The following is a 16,942-nucleotide window of genomic DNA, read 5'->3' as shown; positions in this document are numbered from 1 at the left end:
TGGAGGAGGTCCGATCTCCACAGCGTGCATGGCTTTCACAGGAAATAGAAGGCAAGAGCTTATCTGACTGGCGTGTTGGTCCAGTCCCACATGTAGAAGGTAATGAACAATCCAAAGCTCTGATCAAGAACATACTTCACACAAGATACATAATTAATGATTCATGTGTTCTTATTACTTTCTTGTATTCTTTTATTTTCATTCCAACACATTAATACACAATTTTATATTACATAAAATCAGTTTAAAATATTTTATTTAATCAATCCTGCCATAAAAGAATATACGAATGAAAATAAAAATATTAACATTTGCTGAATTCATCATATATGTGGTATCCCCAATGAATTGACATTCAATTTATATCATGCACAGGAGAAAGTGATTTGTGAGAGCACTAAAGGGAGATAGACGTTTTTTTTTCTTCTACGCTTAAATAAACACATGCCACACACCACTCGCACTGACATATTGTTCATGCAGTGTGCCATCTCTGTGAAAATTGAGCAGGCAGACCTAAACAACACACATTCCCATAATGAAGTCTCAAGAGAATGCAGGTTCCAACAACAGAGGGCTGCAGCTGTCATGGAATGAAAGACTGAATCTTTCTGGGAAGGTCTATTTGGAAAACAAGCAATACAAAGCCAATAGCCCTGGCCTTGGAGAGCTGGTGGCATTGTTCTATTTTTTATTATTTACTGCAAGCATGTGCCACACAAAGGAAAAGAAAAAAAAGAAAACATGCCGCCTTGTAAGTCAGACTGCCATATGAGTGCAATAAGAACTGTAAATAAACAAAAATATTCAACGATGCTGTTGTTTTAGTCGTGATGTTAAATAGCAAGCCTTTCAGTTGCACTGTACTTTTTCTTATTATTGTTTGTGAATGAGCCAAGAATTAATCACCACCTAACCAAGGATTGAAATTTTAGGGAGCTTTGATACTCAGACTCCCCCGTATATCGCAAGCTTGCAATTTATAGAAGAACCACAAAATCTACACTTTTATAAAAGTCCTTGGATTTTTATAAAAGTACCAGCAAAGATTAAAAATCGTCATTTAAAAAAAACCCGAAAAAATATATATATATATATAAGCTTATGGCATTTGATGAAGGGTTATGAAACTTGAAACGCGTTATGCCTGTGTTCTTCTTGAATAAAAAGAACTCTTTCAAGTACTGTTGGTGTGGCTCGTACAGCGTGATGGATTGCGCACGTCTTTGTTGGATATATATATATATATATATATATCTATATATATATATATATATAGATATATATATATATATATATCCTATGAGTTTTCCCACACCTCTAGGTGCACTCCAGCCGGTAGCGCTCCAAAGGACGAGAAACGGACACCGACGTGATTCAGCAGGTCTTTATTTGCTCACAGCTGATGTCAATTGGTATATAAAATATATATTGATCCTCCTTTTACCAGATCAGCAACAGTACGGAGCCAACAAAAGGAGGGTGAGCACAGGCCGATGACAGCAGAGGTGTCACGTTCCTCAGTCGCCTGCCTGTTATAAGCTCGCAAATGCTTAGGTCAGTCCTCCTGTGCTAGCAAGCTATAGCCCAGCTCCCTGCATATCTCCCCAGATCCCCTCCCTTTTCTCTGCCCAAGGCCAGACTGGCTACTGGGCGTTTTGGCATACTGCCGAGCTGGGGGCTGATTTCGTTGATGGGGATCTGCGTGTGCATAACTAAAGTTGTTTTGCTTTGTTTATTTCGAAGCACATGCAGGTCTCCGTCAACTAAATTAGCCCCCACCGCAGTGACATCAGCCCCCAGCTCGGCAGCATGCCAAAATGCTCAGTAGCCAGTCTGGTCCTGCCTCTGCCCCATTCCCAGCACCCTCCCCGCTCCACCCGCCCCATGCCTATCCTACACCTTCCACTGCCTCCTGTGCTCCTGTCTCTGGTATACCTTTGGGTGAACACCCCCCCCCCCCTACCTCCCTCACTTCCTCCATCCCCAAGGCACCCATCGATCTAGACCCACTGCCACCATGAGTCTCCTGTTCCCTCCACATTCACTCCCCTGCTTTCCTGTGCACCTTTGGAATGGGGGTTGGCAGGTGCCAGAGAGTCTGCTGCTGGGCACTCTGTCAGGTCACAGTCAGTGACTTCGCAGAGTCCAGGAATGACATACCAAAGGCCAATCAGTTTTTTTTATGACAGGCACATTTTCTACCTTCCGCAAAGATACTTCCCATTTTGTCCTTTGAGACTGCAAATTTGGCTTTTTTGCCGCAAAACTTGCCATCACAGACATTAAAATCCTGGGGATCTAGATGGTAAAATATTGCTTAAAGACTTTCTAGCACTAACTTTAAAAAGAGAAAGAAATAAAATCGCCATCTAACTGGAATCCACATCTACAGGAAACATAAATAGCTAGAATGTAAAGTTATTATGAAAAAAACTTTAATATAACAGCCTTGGAAATTACCTTTGTCAGTGAGGAGGAAGGAACAATTTTAGGCGGGTGTAAACAATGTGCACAGGCTTTGTGCAGTCACTTGAAGTGAAAGGAAGCAATGGTTCAGCACCATCATAGACTTTGCTCTCCATTAACCAACATATCATTGCTGTCTCATCCTCCTGCTTCCACACGCTCCACCTGCTTCAAAAGATCTTCAAGTGAATCCACACCGAGTCCAAGGAAACGGTCACCTATACGCTCATCAACAACAGAATACGAAATAGACTACGGCAACGCTTTCTACACCGGCACCACCCAGAAGCTCCAAAAGAAACTGCAGAATATCCAGAACGCCTTCGCCAAACTCATTATGAACATCCCACACTGCAGCCACATCACTGCCACCTGAGAGACCTTCACTGGCTACCGGTCAACAAAAGAAATACCTCCAAACTCCTCATGCACACCTACAAAGCCCTCCATAATGCCAGACTGCATACCTCAACCACCGGTTCTCCTTCTACACTCGCCCCAGGCATCTCCGCTCCATTCAACCGGCCCTGGCCACCATGCATGGATCCGGAAGACCATAGCTGGAGGAATATCCTTCTCCTACCTCGCTGCAAAGACCTGGAGCTCCCTGTCTCTGCACCTCAGGAAATCACCATCACTGCCGCAATTCAGGAAGGTCCTCAAAACCTGGCTCTTCGACCAGGCGCAACCTGTGCAGGTAAGAGCAATGTGGCCAGGTGGGGGTGGGGAGGATTTCGACAGGCGACAATGAGGTAATAATAATTATTTATTTAATTTTCCCTTGTGGTCATCAGTTGAATACCCCCCAACCTGGCCCCACTGCCCCACCCCTCTTACCTGCAGGTGCTGCTCCCGTCTTTGACTGAACCACAGAGCCACCCTCCCCCACTCAGCACCTTAGAGTAGTCGCACGTTATAAGAATCCTGATTGATTCATTGGTTAAAGCAGGTTGACCCATTGCTTGTGCTGTGTGCTGTATGACAAAACGCCCCTTCATATATGTACATTGTGCATGATTACAGTATTTTCCGGCGTATAAGACGACCCGGCGTATAAGACGACCCCCTACTTTGCTTGATAAAATTTAGGTTTTGTGCTATACTCGCCGTATAAGACTACCCCCACATCCAGCGCAGTCCAACGCAGTCCTGCATAGCCATTCCGAGAATGTATTTTGAACTTACCGTATTAGTGATTCTAATCCTCCTCCCTGTGGGTGAGCAGTAAGGCTTTATCAGTGGACAGTGTTAAGCGTTTATTTTACAAACTCAAAGACTGAACTCAAACAAATTGGTTGAATAAACAATATTGCTTTACTCGCAATATTTTTATTTAGAACCATATGAAAAACTGTCACTTGTGAATATACCTGTTTGTCATCAAACATGTACGGTACTGTAAACATAAATTAGTGCATGAAACAGTGCAAGTGGATTAAACTTTCCATAACTTTTCATAAATCCAAGCGATTTCTACAGGATTTACAACGTTCCCTTTAAAAGCCTTCAAAATCCTCCTCTTCGTCATCTGATCTCATAAGTAAGTCAATGAGATCTTGTGGTACATCTGTAAGGCAGTCATCGTATGGATCTGGTACCAATTCCGTATCAGATGATGTGGTTTCTGCTTCGGCATCCTCTTCATCTTGCCACAAGTAGTCGTCCTCCATACCATCTAATGAATTTGATATGCCACACTTCTTGAAAGACTTTATGACAGTTTCTGCATCGATGTCGTTCCAGGCCTTTATAACAAAGGTGCACAAAACATCCAACTGTGGAGCACGCATGTTTCCTCCTTTTGTGAATGTTTTTTCACCGCTAACCATCCACTCATTCCACTGTTCTCGGATGCGATCTTTAAATGGCTTGTTTAGGCACACATCCAGTGGCTGCACCAACGATGTCAATCCTCCAGGTATAACTGCAGCATCTGTTTTTAGTCTTGCCAGACTTTGCTTGTTGCTGGGAGTTAAATGAGCCCTGAACATATCCCACACCAGTAGACTACGTCTTTGTAGAAGTCCACCTGGTCGCCTGCTCCATACATTATCAAGCCATAGCTTTACCCCTTCTTCATCCATCCATCCTTTCTCATTCACATGCACAAAACAACCAACAGGAAACTTGAGTTTCGGCATTGTTTTTCTTTTGAAAATAACCATTGGTCTCAGTTTTGCGCCATCAGCTGTGCATGCTAGTACCACTGTGAAACTGGACTTCTCATGTCCTGTTGTTTTATTAATATTGTCTTTTCACCTTTTGATGGACAGTTTTGTTGGCAATCATATCGAAATTCATTGGAGTTTCATCCATATTTCTGATGCTACTTAGCGCATAGCCATGTTCATTGCGCAGCCTAATAACGTAGCGATGGAAGCTATGCATTTTGGCATCAAGATCCGCAGGTAATTTTTGGGCAATTTTTGTCTTTTGCCGCAATACCAGATTATGCCTTCCCAAGAATCTGGTACACCAGGATACAGTGGCCTTAAATCTGTTGCTGAGATCTGGGTTAGATTTGGCCCACTGAAGTGCAACCAATCGGATTTTATTTCGGGTCACGACATAACCGCTTTGCCGATGCTCGGTCACCAAGTCTGCTACATGCTTTTCGAGTTCTGGCCAATGTGGGGTGCCTCTTCTTAATGCACACTTACCCCTTGGCATACTCCTTAATGCTTTCTCATTTGCTCTCCAGGCCCGAACCATCTTTTCTGTCACTCCATATTGTCTTGCAGCAGCACAGTTATTATGTTCCGTGGCAAAATCCACAACTTTAAGTTTGTAACTGGCTTCATATTTCCTTCTTCTTGCCACCGCTGGAGCCTTGCTGGGTTCTTGACTGCCAGCCATTTGCACTGGATGTACTGCTGGAGCCTTGCCGGGTTCTTCACTGTCTGCCATTTGCACTGGATGTACTGCTGGAGCCTTGCTGGGTTCCTCACTGTCTGTCATTTGCACAAGATGTGCTGCTGGAGCCTTGCCGGGTTCTTGACTGTCAGCCATTTGCACTGGATGTACTGGTGCTGTACAGTATGAACAGGTGCAGAGACTGGTGCTGTGCTGTACTGTCTTCACCACCACATGTACGGTACGGCAAATACGGTATCTGCTCACCAGACTGCCTTTCCTCTTCGCAACAACCAGCCAATCACGGCAAGTGCTCTACTGCCTTCGGGAACATTCGGGAACATTCTACAGTCCCCTTTCTATGCCCATGCCCATGTCATGGAGAGAGGAGCGCGTGCCAAACGTGTCAACACACCGGGCGCTGCCATCTTCGGCGCTGGCTGCCCGTTATATATTTCGGACGTCCTGCTGCCTCGTCCTGCTGCCTCGTCTGCCTGGGGATGTGCAAGCGGTTGGAGGCGCGTGTACAGCGGCAGCGGCAGTCGAGGTAAGACTCATGGCGCCATTTGCTCGCTTGTGAAGCGGTTTGACACCTTCGAGTGAAGTCCTCGCTATGAAAAAAACGCTCGCTTTCGATACTTGCACAGTTCATGGCGCGGGCCTGGGTGTGGACGTTGCCAGTGCCGGTGGCTGTATTTTTTAACATAAGGTGTGTTGTTTCTTGTTACGTATTTCCTATTGTGAAGCGGTCTGACACCTTCGAGTGAAGTCCTCGCTATGAAAAAAACGCTCGCTTTCGATACTTGCACAGTTCATGGCGCGGGGCCTGGGTGTGGACGTTGCCAGTGCCGGTGGCCGTATTTTTTAACATAAGGTGTGTTGTTTCTTGTTACGTATTTCCTATTGTGAAGCGGTCTGACACCTTCGAGTGAAGTCCTCGCTATAAAAAAAACGCTCGCTTTCGATACTTGCACAGTTCATGGCGCGGGGCCTGGGTGTGGACGTTGCCAGTGCCGGTGGCTGTATTTTTTAACATAAGGTGTGTTGTTTCTTGTTATTTCCTATTGTGAAGCGGTCTGACACCTTCGAGTGAAGTCCTCGCTATGAAAAAGCGCATGAAAACATACCATAAAAATTGGTACCCGGCGTGTAAGACGACCCCCTACTTTCCAGAACATTTTACGGGGTTAAAAAGTCGTCTTATACGCCGGAAAATACGGTATGTGAAAAATAATAGTCTTGCGAGACAAGTAAAGATGCCTCAAAGGCCAGACCTAAAACTGGCAGAGACTACCACATTAGTTTCGTCAACAAGGAAGCGTTTCAGATGGAGAATTCAGAGGAGGGGGGGTGAGTACCCATGTTGGCTAGAAAAAGAGACTACCAAGGCCAATTATGACCTTCGCGGTGCTGGAGTTCAGGTTTAAAAAGATTTCACTCGTTCTGAGCTCGATGACAAGCAAGTGAGAACGCATACTGAAGTTAAATACAAATGTTTGGCTTATTGTAAACCCAGGTGAGTTGAGTTAGAAGGTAATGTCGTGCGTCACCTTACAGATGGAAGAGAAGCCCAGTGTAATCTGACAGCACCTTCTGTTGTATTGCTAACTACAATACCATGGCCTCGTGCCAGCCTTCAAACTGAATACAATAATATGGCTTTGTGCCAACCTACGGGCTAATCTTGTCTTGGGTTGGTGTGTAGTCCAGCTCTGCACTCATGCCTGTCGATTAAATGCATTAAAACTAAATAAAGCAAACAACGCAGAATTAAAGCATACTTTTAATTCTTAGCACAGATCCACTTTAGCACTGGCACAGAACAGAGCAGGAGGTAATTGTGAGACTGATCCCCAAAATCCAAGCATTATTTATATGTTTGGTCTCAATATTGCAATGAAAGGCTCAGGCTGAAGCAGAGTCAGACTTACGAGCCTAAAACACGACTGACCCCCTGCCAACTCGAGGGGTCTTCCTGAAGCACCAGCCTGATGGGAGGCAGGGAGATTCCCATGCAAAAACACACTGGCCCCTTATACAGAGGCATATACAAATGATTACGTGATAAACAGGAGAGCAACAACAGTCAACAATGTTTATTGTTCGGTTATGTTCAAATTTCAAACAATTTATTGCAGGTTTTGTGGTTTAGCATTTTTACGAGACAGAATATTTGGAATTTATTCGTTTCCGTACAGCTTTTGTGCTACATTTGCGCATATCTGTGATTGTGTTTTTTAATGAGGAGCCATTTAGAGTGTGTTCCATGCGCATGTAGTCACAATTTATAGAGTAACATCGTTTGTTTGCTTTGGCATCGGTCTTTACAACCTTTTCATGTTAATAATGCGCTCCTGAGCTGGTGTCCCAGTAAAGGGACTGTCTGTGTCCAAAGCTTGCCACACTCACAGAAGCTGCGAGAACCAGGCGCGAGCAGGACTGCCCGGTGACTAGGGGATGCGCGGCTCAGCATTAAGGTGCAATTAAAAGCCTTACCTCAAGTTTCTCATCACAGGGGTCTGAAATTAGGCGGATCTAAAACCGAGCGTCTCTGCTTCGTGTGGCCCCAGTGATGCTGAAAAACAACTTCACTGCACTGAGAGGAATCATGATTGGAAACGTGAAGAGGTAGACACGCACCCTGTGGAGAATGGCGAGTCTGGGGGTGCAGTCGGACAGGACTGCACCCAACGTGCCAGCTCCTATGGGCTGGGCCCTCTATCTCATCGATATCTATGGAGCATAACCCTGGTTTTATCTTTGACGGTGAGCTGTCTCCAAAGGCCCTAGGTCATCAACGAGACAAAGTAAGTCGATGGCCGACTCAGATTACCCCAAAAAGATCAGCCCTTGTCTAAACACCAAACTCAAACAGACACTGATCACGGCCATTGTTTTATCCGGCTTCCCCGCACCAATGGACAAAGCTTTCCCTGTAAACATAAAATAGGATTAAAACAAACTGAGGCCAGGATAGAAATCCCCAAGGACCCCCGCAGTGACAATGCACCAAAAATCAGTGCTAGCAGAGGCCGACCCAGCGGTCATCAAGAACCTTCAATGTATATTTTCCATCCTACCCGCTCAGGTGCATGGATATCTTCATATTCACCACCCCACACCTCAGAACACAGATCTGGAAGAAGGACTCTCCGGGTGAGGGCCCTGTGGCCCTGGAACTCTCTGCCCACACCTCAGACCCCCAGAATGGGTCATACCCTAAAGAGTCCTGAATCCCCGCCCGTTTCTCCAGGCCTTCCAAGTCTAGGTCCAATCCATGGGCTTTAGGGCCGGGAACACATCATGGTCGGTCTAAGTACAGAGTAGGCAAATACTTAAAATCCTTGGAACAGTGCGTGTAAAATGGGAAGGGTGCAAGTGGAAGCAGTGACAGACTGAGGAAACCGATGGCTTAAGCTTGAAAACCACAGCATTATTATACACTGGCAGTCTGCACTGAAGCACTTGAAAGAGAAGCAGCACTTTCAGAATATGCCTTTTTGACACACTCTGGCGTTATCGCTCACAAATGTTGGTTTAGGTTAGTCAACGTCATTCAGTGATAATGTCCGCATGCTTCTCAAAGTTTAGCTTTAATAACTGCATGACATGTTTCCAGTGTTCTCTACCATCAAAATAACATTTTCAGTGCCCCCTAATCCAATTTTAAACGCACTTTTTCTTTTTCACACACACTTCCTTGCACTGCAACATCAGTCCCTGTTACTTGTACATCCTCACAAATGAGTAGTAAGACCACGGAAGATCTGTCTAAACTATTGAAGGCTTCTTTAACATCTGGGCCCTCCTCGTGAAAGACGAGTGGCATCTTTTATGGTGGTCTTAAAAGAAACGTAAATGATGAAGGGCGGTTTCGTGTGGTGACTGATGGGCATCCTTTCCTGACCACTATGAGGGTTTTGGTGAAGGGTGACCGTGGGTGGACCATACACGAGGGATGGTGATTTAGTTTCTTGTTATTTTTTGTCTTGCGTTCACTTAGCAGCCCTTAAACCCTCTGGTATTTTTGTAGTTCATTGTATATTTGGGGCTTACTAGAGCTTGGTCTTTAAATCCCCGCCTTGACCCTAATCAAATTGTTGTTGTTGTTCTCTACCATTACACCTTCAGGCACCTTTAGGTTCCTCTGATCTCTGAACTTATCATAAATAATTCTTGATGTTTAAGCCACACACTTCCTTAAGTTAGTCAGTTGTCTGAACCAGGAGTAGCAGCTGACACACGTTTCACCCTTAAGGTGCCGTTGTTCCTAGATCTTTTTCAAGGCATCTAGGACAAGATTTCGCTCTGGTTGGTGATCCGTGCAAGGGATTGTCAAGCATGAGCAGCAACAGAGGTGTCAAACCCTTCCACGGGTTGTGTGCAGCCTACATGACAGGCTCATGATCAGTCATTGCAGATCCGTCATGCAGCTTGTATCTGCTGGAGCAGAGATTCAATCCTAGCATTACCACACAAAGCCAGCTTCTTATACTCAGGTGCCTTGAAAAAAGCTCCAGAGGGAAACCTCGAAAGGAGAGAAACACACGTTGACTGACAGATCCAGAAAGGACTGACAAACTAGATGCCTTTACCTGTGGGGCACTCTTTACAGCTGCAAAGGGACACAGTCTAGAACTACTCCCCACTCTCAATTCAACGGTGCTGAGAGCCTATCTGTGGCCTCAGTGTGAACTTCCCAGACAAGCCAGGGTGTGGACACCCTTAAGCAGGGTGAGCCTTGCTTGGTCTCAGAACATCAGTTAATAGCTGATGTGTGCTACAAAGTCCCTTCCATGTGCTTCTGTAACTTTACAAGATAGTAGCAGAATTATCTGAGTGCTTTACTAAGAAGGGGGAGGGCGGTCATCAAAGTTGGACTAAAAATCAGGGCATGTTCGGTGTGCTCCAGAGGGAGGTTGGAGGGCCGCTGTGGGCAGCGAGCAGCCCTGCAGTTTAGATAATTGGTGCCACTCAATTGACAGGTGGGAGATAGAGCCACGAGGGAAAACAGAGTCACCCACAGTGGTGCTGGCTAGGATTAACTCGTATACCACGAAGATCATTCATTATACAGTACACAAAACTTACTAAAAATGGTGATTTGTAGGGAAATCACAAGCCTGCTTCTTGTCTGGCGTGATTCAGACACATAATACATTGTCACAGGATAAGCCACCGATTACACTACATTTACACTACTCTCATTTGCATAGTGCATATTACAGGTCTACCGTCTTCAGGAGTTGCACAGGTCAGCCAAGAATTGATACCACCATTTAGCCACGCCTTTGCGGCTCAGAAGTCGTTTTTTAATTCAGTTTCTTAAATGACGAAAAGCAATAAACAACCAAAAGATATACTTTTTATTGCCACAGAACTGGCTAGCTAAGTATTACTTCGTTGTAACATCAATACTTCACCAGAAGACCCTAAACAGTACTCCAGAGAACAGTTTAAGATATTTGCTCTAGCAATGCCTGTACTTTAATAGCAGTGGAGTGCCTATGTCATCGATGGCAAACAAAGGTCCAGGATGGCTAGGGCCATGCTAGATGTTTATGATATCAACGTGATATTATGTTTATACAATGAATGCATGAATATAAATGGAAATCATTTCCCTAATCACCGTCACTAGTCTACTAGGCAGAACTTCTCTAGTAAACTAGGGACGGTGCCTAGGCATCTAGCATAGCTCTAGCTCTCCTTGATCCATGTTGGACACGTTTGGCATTGGGACTAGAATGCCTCCTGCATGATGTATGGTCATGTTCCTTGCCCTGCATGCCCAAACTGCATACATCTGAGATCCTGGATTTAGATTTTTGGTCATGCCACACACTATTCCTGTATGAGCCCGTTCACCTAGGCCTTAGGCAATGATCGGTTCTGGACCTAGTTGTGCAGCAGAAGGGGTGCACCAAGCGCAAACGGGCAAGTCATTGATTACTGAGTTTTATTTTCTTTCCACTTGGTCCGGACTATGTTGAGGAGATTTTTGAATTCCGGACATCCGAGTAGCGCGGAGATAGAAATACTGACTACGAAAAGAACAAAACGGAAAATTTCAAGTTTTGTTCACGGTCCTTAAGACATTGTGGATTTTCTCGTTTTTTATTTTTAGGATATTTGAACGGAACCAAGTGGAAAGAAAATAAAACTCAGTAATCAATTATTTTCCCGTTTGCCATCATAATCATGAGTGTCTAAAGGGTGGATATGTGTCCCCTCCCAACACCACGGTAATTGCGGGTGTTGCGTACATCATTTTGCGTATCGGGAAAGGAAAACTTACTGCAAGGAATACTAACCGGTGTATACCTTGATAACATTGTTGGAACGTATTAGTAGTAAGCCTGAAGAAGGAGGTTGGACCTGTGTATGCCTCCGAAATGCGTCGCTGTTTGGCCTACTCGTTTGGAAAAAAAGTTCCTAGAATGCTCATAGGTTAATGTGCAATGATTGGAAAGGGCTATGAAATGAGATATTAATGGATTGTAATGTGACGGTTTTATGTTCATGTTTTTTATCCACGCTGCATTGGTGATTTTAAATTTTGCCGCATCTATGTGCATTCAGTATGTATTTTATTGAGTATTGAGAATTCTAACAAATGAAATAGATGAATATACCTTTTTGAACCAACCGAATAAATAATTTTTAATACTTGATTTTCTGGCAACTGTTAGAGTTATTTGGTAGCAATTAAATGTTGTTTGTGGTGTGAGAATCTGATTGGTATACTGAATAAATAACCCAAAGGGAGTTTATTTTAGACTTAGATCGCCAAGCATGAGTACATGTGGTGTGACAGTCAGAAGAAGAATCAATACACTGTATGCTGTGCATCCCAGCCATCAAGCCGAGACAAGTGGGGTTCCCTTCCCTTGTTGCGTCACAACCAATAGTCCCAGGCTAATTAGAATAGATGTTTAAGAATGAACCGAGAAGCAGGTGGTGTACTGTGGCCTCAGATTGCACTGGAGTTTGTCCCACAGCCTTGGACTTGTGCTATAAAGGCTATGATCGCACTATTGTGTTTGTCTCATTCACTTTAATTGGCAGCTTGGCGTAATACCGCTCGATCTCAGGCTTCGAGGCAGTGTATAGAGGTGGGGCTGGGATGAACTTCTGTAGATAACTGGTGCCTTGGTTCCAAGCAGCCCTGGTGGTGAGGACGTTGCAATTTCTTCTGCATTAAGGCAGATTTAATAATTTCTTAGAGATACAGGTGAAGGCAAAGAGGAGGAGAAAATTACTTAATTGCTTCTTGCAATGATAACTTAATAACTACTTTCAGTGTAAAGTATGGAAGCAGAGACAGGAGTGTTAAGTTGAGGCATGATAACCAAGAAGCATACGTGGAACTGAATTTTTGGAATTTGGCTGAAATTCATTAAAAAAATTAAGTATTTGTTGAACATGGCTACACTTGCTCTGCTTAACATCAGTTACCCCATTTTTACCCAGTTATTTTTTACGTAATAGTGTTTTTGTGCCATCCAGCCAATAGCTATCCCTTCACATTTACATGTATGTCTGCGAGCAATGAGTGCTTTACTGTATGAAGCATATTTAGATATAAGAATTTAATATAAAAGTCAAACAAACTGTGAAAGGGAAAACTCTCTCTCTGGTGTCGGAGATTCCTTCTCAGGTTTGGCAGTCCGGAAGGACCTTAATGAGGTGGTTTGTACCCTATGCTGAACCTATACGAAGAGAACAGCAACGTCATACCTTACTTTAAGGGTTCCGTAAAAGAAAGGTAAGAAACGAGAACTAAAGGCAGGTGTATGATAATTGGCTCCCACTCCAAGCACACCCACTTTAAGTAGTTTGCAGGATTTCAAGAGGCACCAGTCGGGTACCACAGAGGACAGAAGCCCACTTGGTGCTGGCTACCAAGGTTGGTGCATCTACATAGAACCCATGTAGCCATGAACTATACAATATATGGAAGAAAAACAGTTAAATTCAATATGAATTGATTGACTGTCACTTGCTCGTTTGAAGGACTCTTAGAATACAGCTGGGTGAATCTGGCAAGCTTCATTTCGTAATCTGCCTAGGAGATACTCAAAGGTAGGGTTAACAGAGGTGGGAGCTGATGTTTGAACTGCAGTATTTCTATACAGGACGTGAAAGTGCCTAACACATCTGAGCTGAGGTTACCCAACAGGACAACCACCGTTTTGGGATACGCTAATAGAGATGGCATTTAAACCATGGAATGGCAGACACTGCAGGTTGTCCATGTCATTTTAACTATTTTGATTCAGGGTTGGAGCTAAGAGAATGCTCTCCGATGAATATAACTCGAGTAATGCAAGTGAAGAAGCGCAACCGAGGAATGGGGTTTAAGCACAATTGCACCTATCCTGAGTGCTGTCTTATGTAATCCTTTAGGTGCCACGGACCGGAGATTCAAAATCCCCTAAATCTCCTAAAACAGAGACTGTCTTATTCTTAAATATAATAAAAAATTGGTCCAGCACACAAATTTTGTCACAATTATTCAGCAGTAACAATGATTATCAGACACCAATATAAATTATTCATAGCAGAATCAGCAGTGTTGTTTGTAGTTCATTCTTTATTAATTTCTTCAGTAAAAGACTGTAGCCATAGCCAACGCGTTTCGTCCTTCACGGACTTCTTCAGGGCAAAGAATTGTGTTATGATATTATCATGTATCGATTTCAGTACAACCCCAATTAAACTCAGCTTGGTCATGTAAATCTTAAAAATATTCTTTTATCTTTATTCTTTTAACACAGATGACGAACTGCTCTCGCGTTGTCAGATCAGTCCTGGTTGTATTTTCACACATTGTTAATGCGTTCAGAGTGAATTTCAGCCGGCTCCATGGCGTGGCGTCCTCCTTAGTAGCATGCAAGTGCTAATTACTCAGCACAGCTGAAACATCCTACAACAGGTTCAAATTTCCTCCTCGGTCTGGGTGTTCTCTCGTTCATAGGCGATGAGTGAAAATCGGTGTTTGGGCAGTACTCCAAAGTAGTGTAGCTTAGCTTTCCAGGTGTCGGCAGACAGACTATCTTCCTCAAAATACAAACCAGAGGTGAATATCTTAGTGTCACTATGAAGGCAGATGATAACACATATTTGAGGACTCAGCTCTTAAAACATGCACTTGCATTCAATCTGAAAAATGTATCACTCTGCGAACCAATGTAAATCAACAGAGCATATTCTGAAAAACTTTAAGGAACATTGTGAATATAGAATAGCAAAGCCGAGAGGTCTGGCCTGTGTGTAGTGCAAAAAAATTGTGGTAGGTTCCGCACTCCTGATAGATATTGTCAACAAGGTTAATTCTTTAGTGTTAATATTGTCGTTGGTGCAACAAATGGTAATCTTGCTGGGCTTCCAAGATTAGAGTATTTATAGATAAAGATATGAATCCTGTATGACAAGATGCATTCCATTCATGCACTCCTTTACAACTTTCATAAATTTTCATAAAGCATTGTTTGATGATCAGTAATTCATTTATTCATAGCGAAGTTTATTTCAAAATTTCATTTTTTTCAAAAGTATTTCGCAAATATAGTACATCATATTTCAAAATAATAGTATTGCCCAATGCATTTCAAGCATATCGCCCTTCCTCAGGGGACTTCCATTATATCTAGAAACAATAATAATATGTCGTCATTGGTACCTTAATGAAAACATTGTGAATGACATTGCATCAACAGTTGTAATTTACACTGTAAAAACAAAGATGTAATGAAGATGAAATAATAAGAATTGCCCTATGTGTTTTTCTGAAAAAGTATATGTGCAGTGAAAAAGTATGTAAAACCCAAAGATGGGCACTGACCTTAATACTCGTGATGCAGCATATAAAGGGTCAGCTGCGGAAATATAAATAAAATAAATACGTTTTAGTAAAGCAAAACATGACAGAAGTATCCTGTCTGTTCCTAAATTCAACAACTTGCCGTAAATTACCGGGTCCGTGCTACAATGTTTCTCCCCTCGCTATGTTTGGCGTGCAGCGCTCTACACAGCCGCACTCTATGGTTTAAAAACTCTATGGTTACGGCGTTTGTTTACGTATTACGCGAGAGCGGAGTTGACATAGAAGACGGTCTGACTGTCGGGTATAGTTAGTCCGTGTCCATGGATACGGACCGAATATGCATCAAACTTTATGGAGTTTTAGCGCAGATAATTGCATGTAGGGCGCAGAATTAAAAGTAAAAAAGAGATTATGGATAATGATCGAAAGTAGTAAAGAAAAAAAGGGGGTAAAATGTGTACATAACCAAACGTACGTAAATATCTCGTGCCTTGGTCCACTGCTTTTTGTATTATGGTGGTTAAGATTTTAATGAATTCCTTTGTAGGATCCGTGTTTATACATGTATACATGTTTTTGTCTTGGACGTGTTTTTGCACATTTTCTTTGTAGTAACTGGTGTCCATTATCATCAATGCACCACCTTTGTCTGCTTGTCTTATAGTGATTTGCTGGTTGTTGGCTAAGTTCCTTAGGATTTGTTTTTCTTTTTGTGTCATGTTGGAATGTTTTGATCTAGGATGTTTGAAAGTTTCTTCCAGTTCTGTCAAAATGACCTTTTCAAAAGCATCCAAAACTTTATGGCTCACTGGAGCTATAAATTTACTTTTTGTTCTTAAGCCCATGAGGGTATTTTCTGAGTTGTCCATGTTAGTGACTGTTGGTTCTATCACGTTATTGAAAAAGTGTCTTAATCTGAGTGATCTGAGAAATTTATATATACACACTTTTGTCTCAAGTAGGTTGGAATGGTACGTAGGAACGTAAGATGATCCTTTTTGTAATGTCTGTAATTCCAAATTGCTGACTTGGTATTGTGATATGTTTATAACTAGGTTTTCTGACTCCTCGTATTTTTGGAGACTGGTATGGAGTCTGTTTGTACGTTTGCTCCTCCTGGTTCTACTTGCGGTCCGATACCCAACGCTAAAAAAGGTGCCGGTGTTTGTTGTGCGCTTGATGTACTAGCTGTTTGTTTGTCGGCCGTTTGGCTTGGTTGTTCTCTAGGTTGTTCTCTAGATTGTCCTGGTTTAAATCTCCTGTTGTCCCAGTGAGGACGTCTTTGTTGAGAATCGTCAGAAGATGTTTCGTCTGTGGATTTATCAGTGTTGGGTCTTTGTTGTCGTCTTTTTGCATATATTTCTGCCCATGTGTACACTGCTCCCAAACGATAATCTGTGGTGTCTCTTTTGAACTTTCTAAGTTTTCTATCATTGATTTCTTTTGTGTATTCGTCCAATTTTTTGTTAGTATCTGCCAATATTTGATCCCATTCCTCTTTTGTTACCAATTTATTTAATTCGTCTTTTGTTTGATTGGCTTCTTTTGCTAGTTCCTCAATTAATTTTGCTAGTTCTTCGATAATCAGTAAAATTAGATCCAGCGAACATTTATTTAATATGGCATGCCACCGTTCTGTGAACCTTGCGTTGTTCTTGCATAAGGTAGATTTAAGGGATATTCTCAATCCTCGAGGAATTCTTTGTGCCTTGTGATATTTTATTAGAGTACTTGCGTGGAGTTTCTGATTTACGATACGTTTTGATATGTATAAAAGTTGTTTTATGTTTG

The sequence above is a fragment of the Lissotriton vulgaris genome, chromosome 2_1, assembly GCF_964263255.1.
Source record: "Lissotriton vulgaris chromosome 2_1, aLisVul1.2, whole genome shotgun sequence".
Classification (NCBI taxonomy): Eukaryota; Metazoa; Chordata; class Amphibia; order Caudata; family Salamandridae; genus Lissotriton; species Lissotriton vulgaris.
This window is presented reverse-complemented; position numbering follows the sequence as displayed.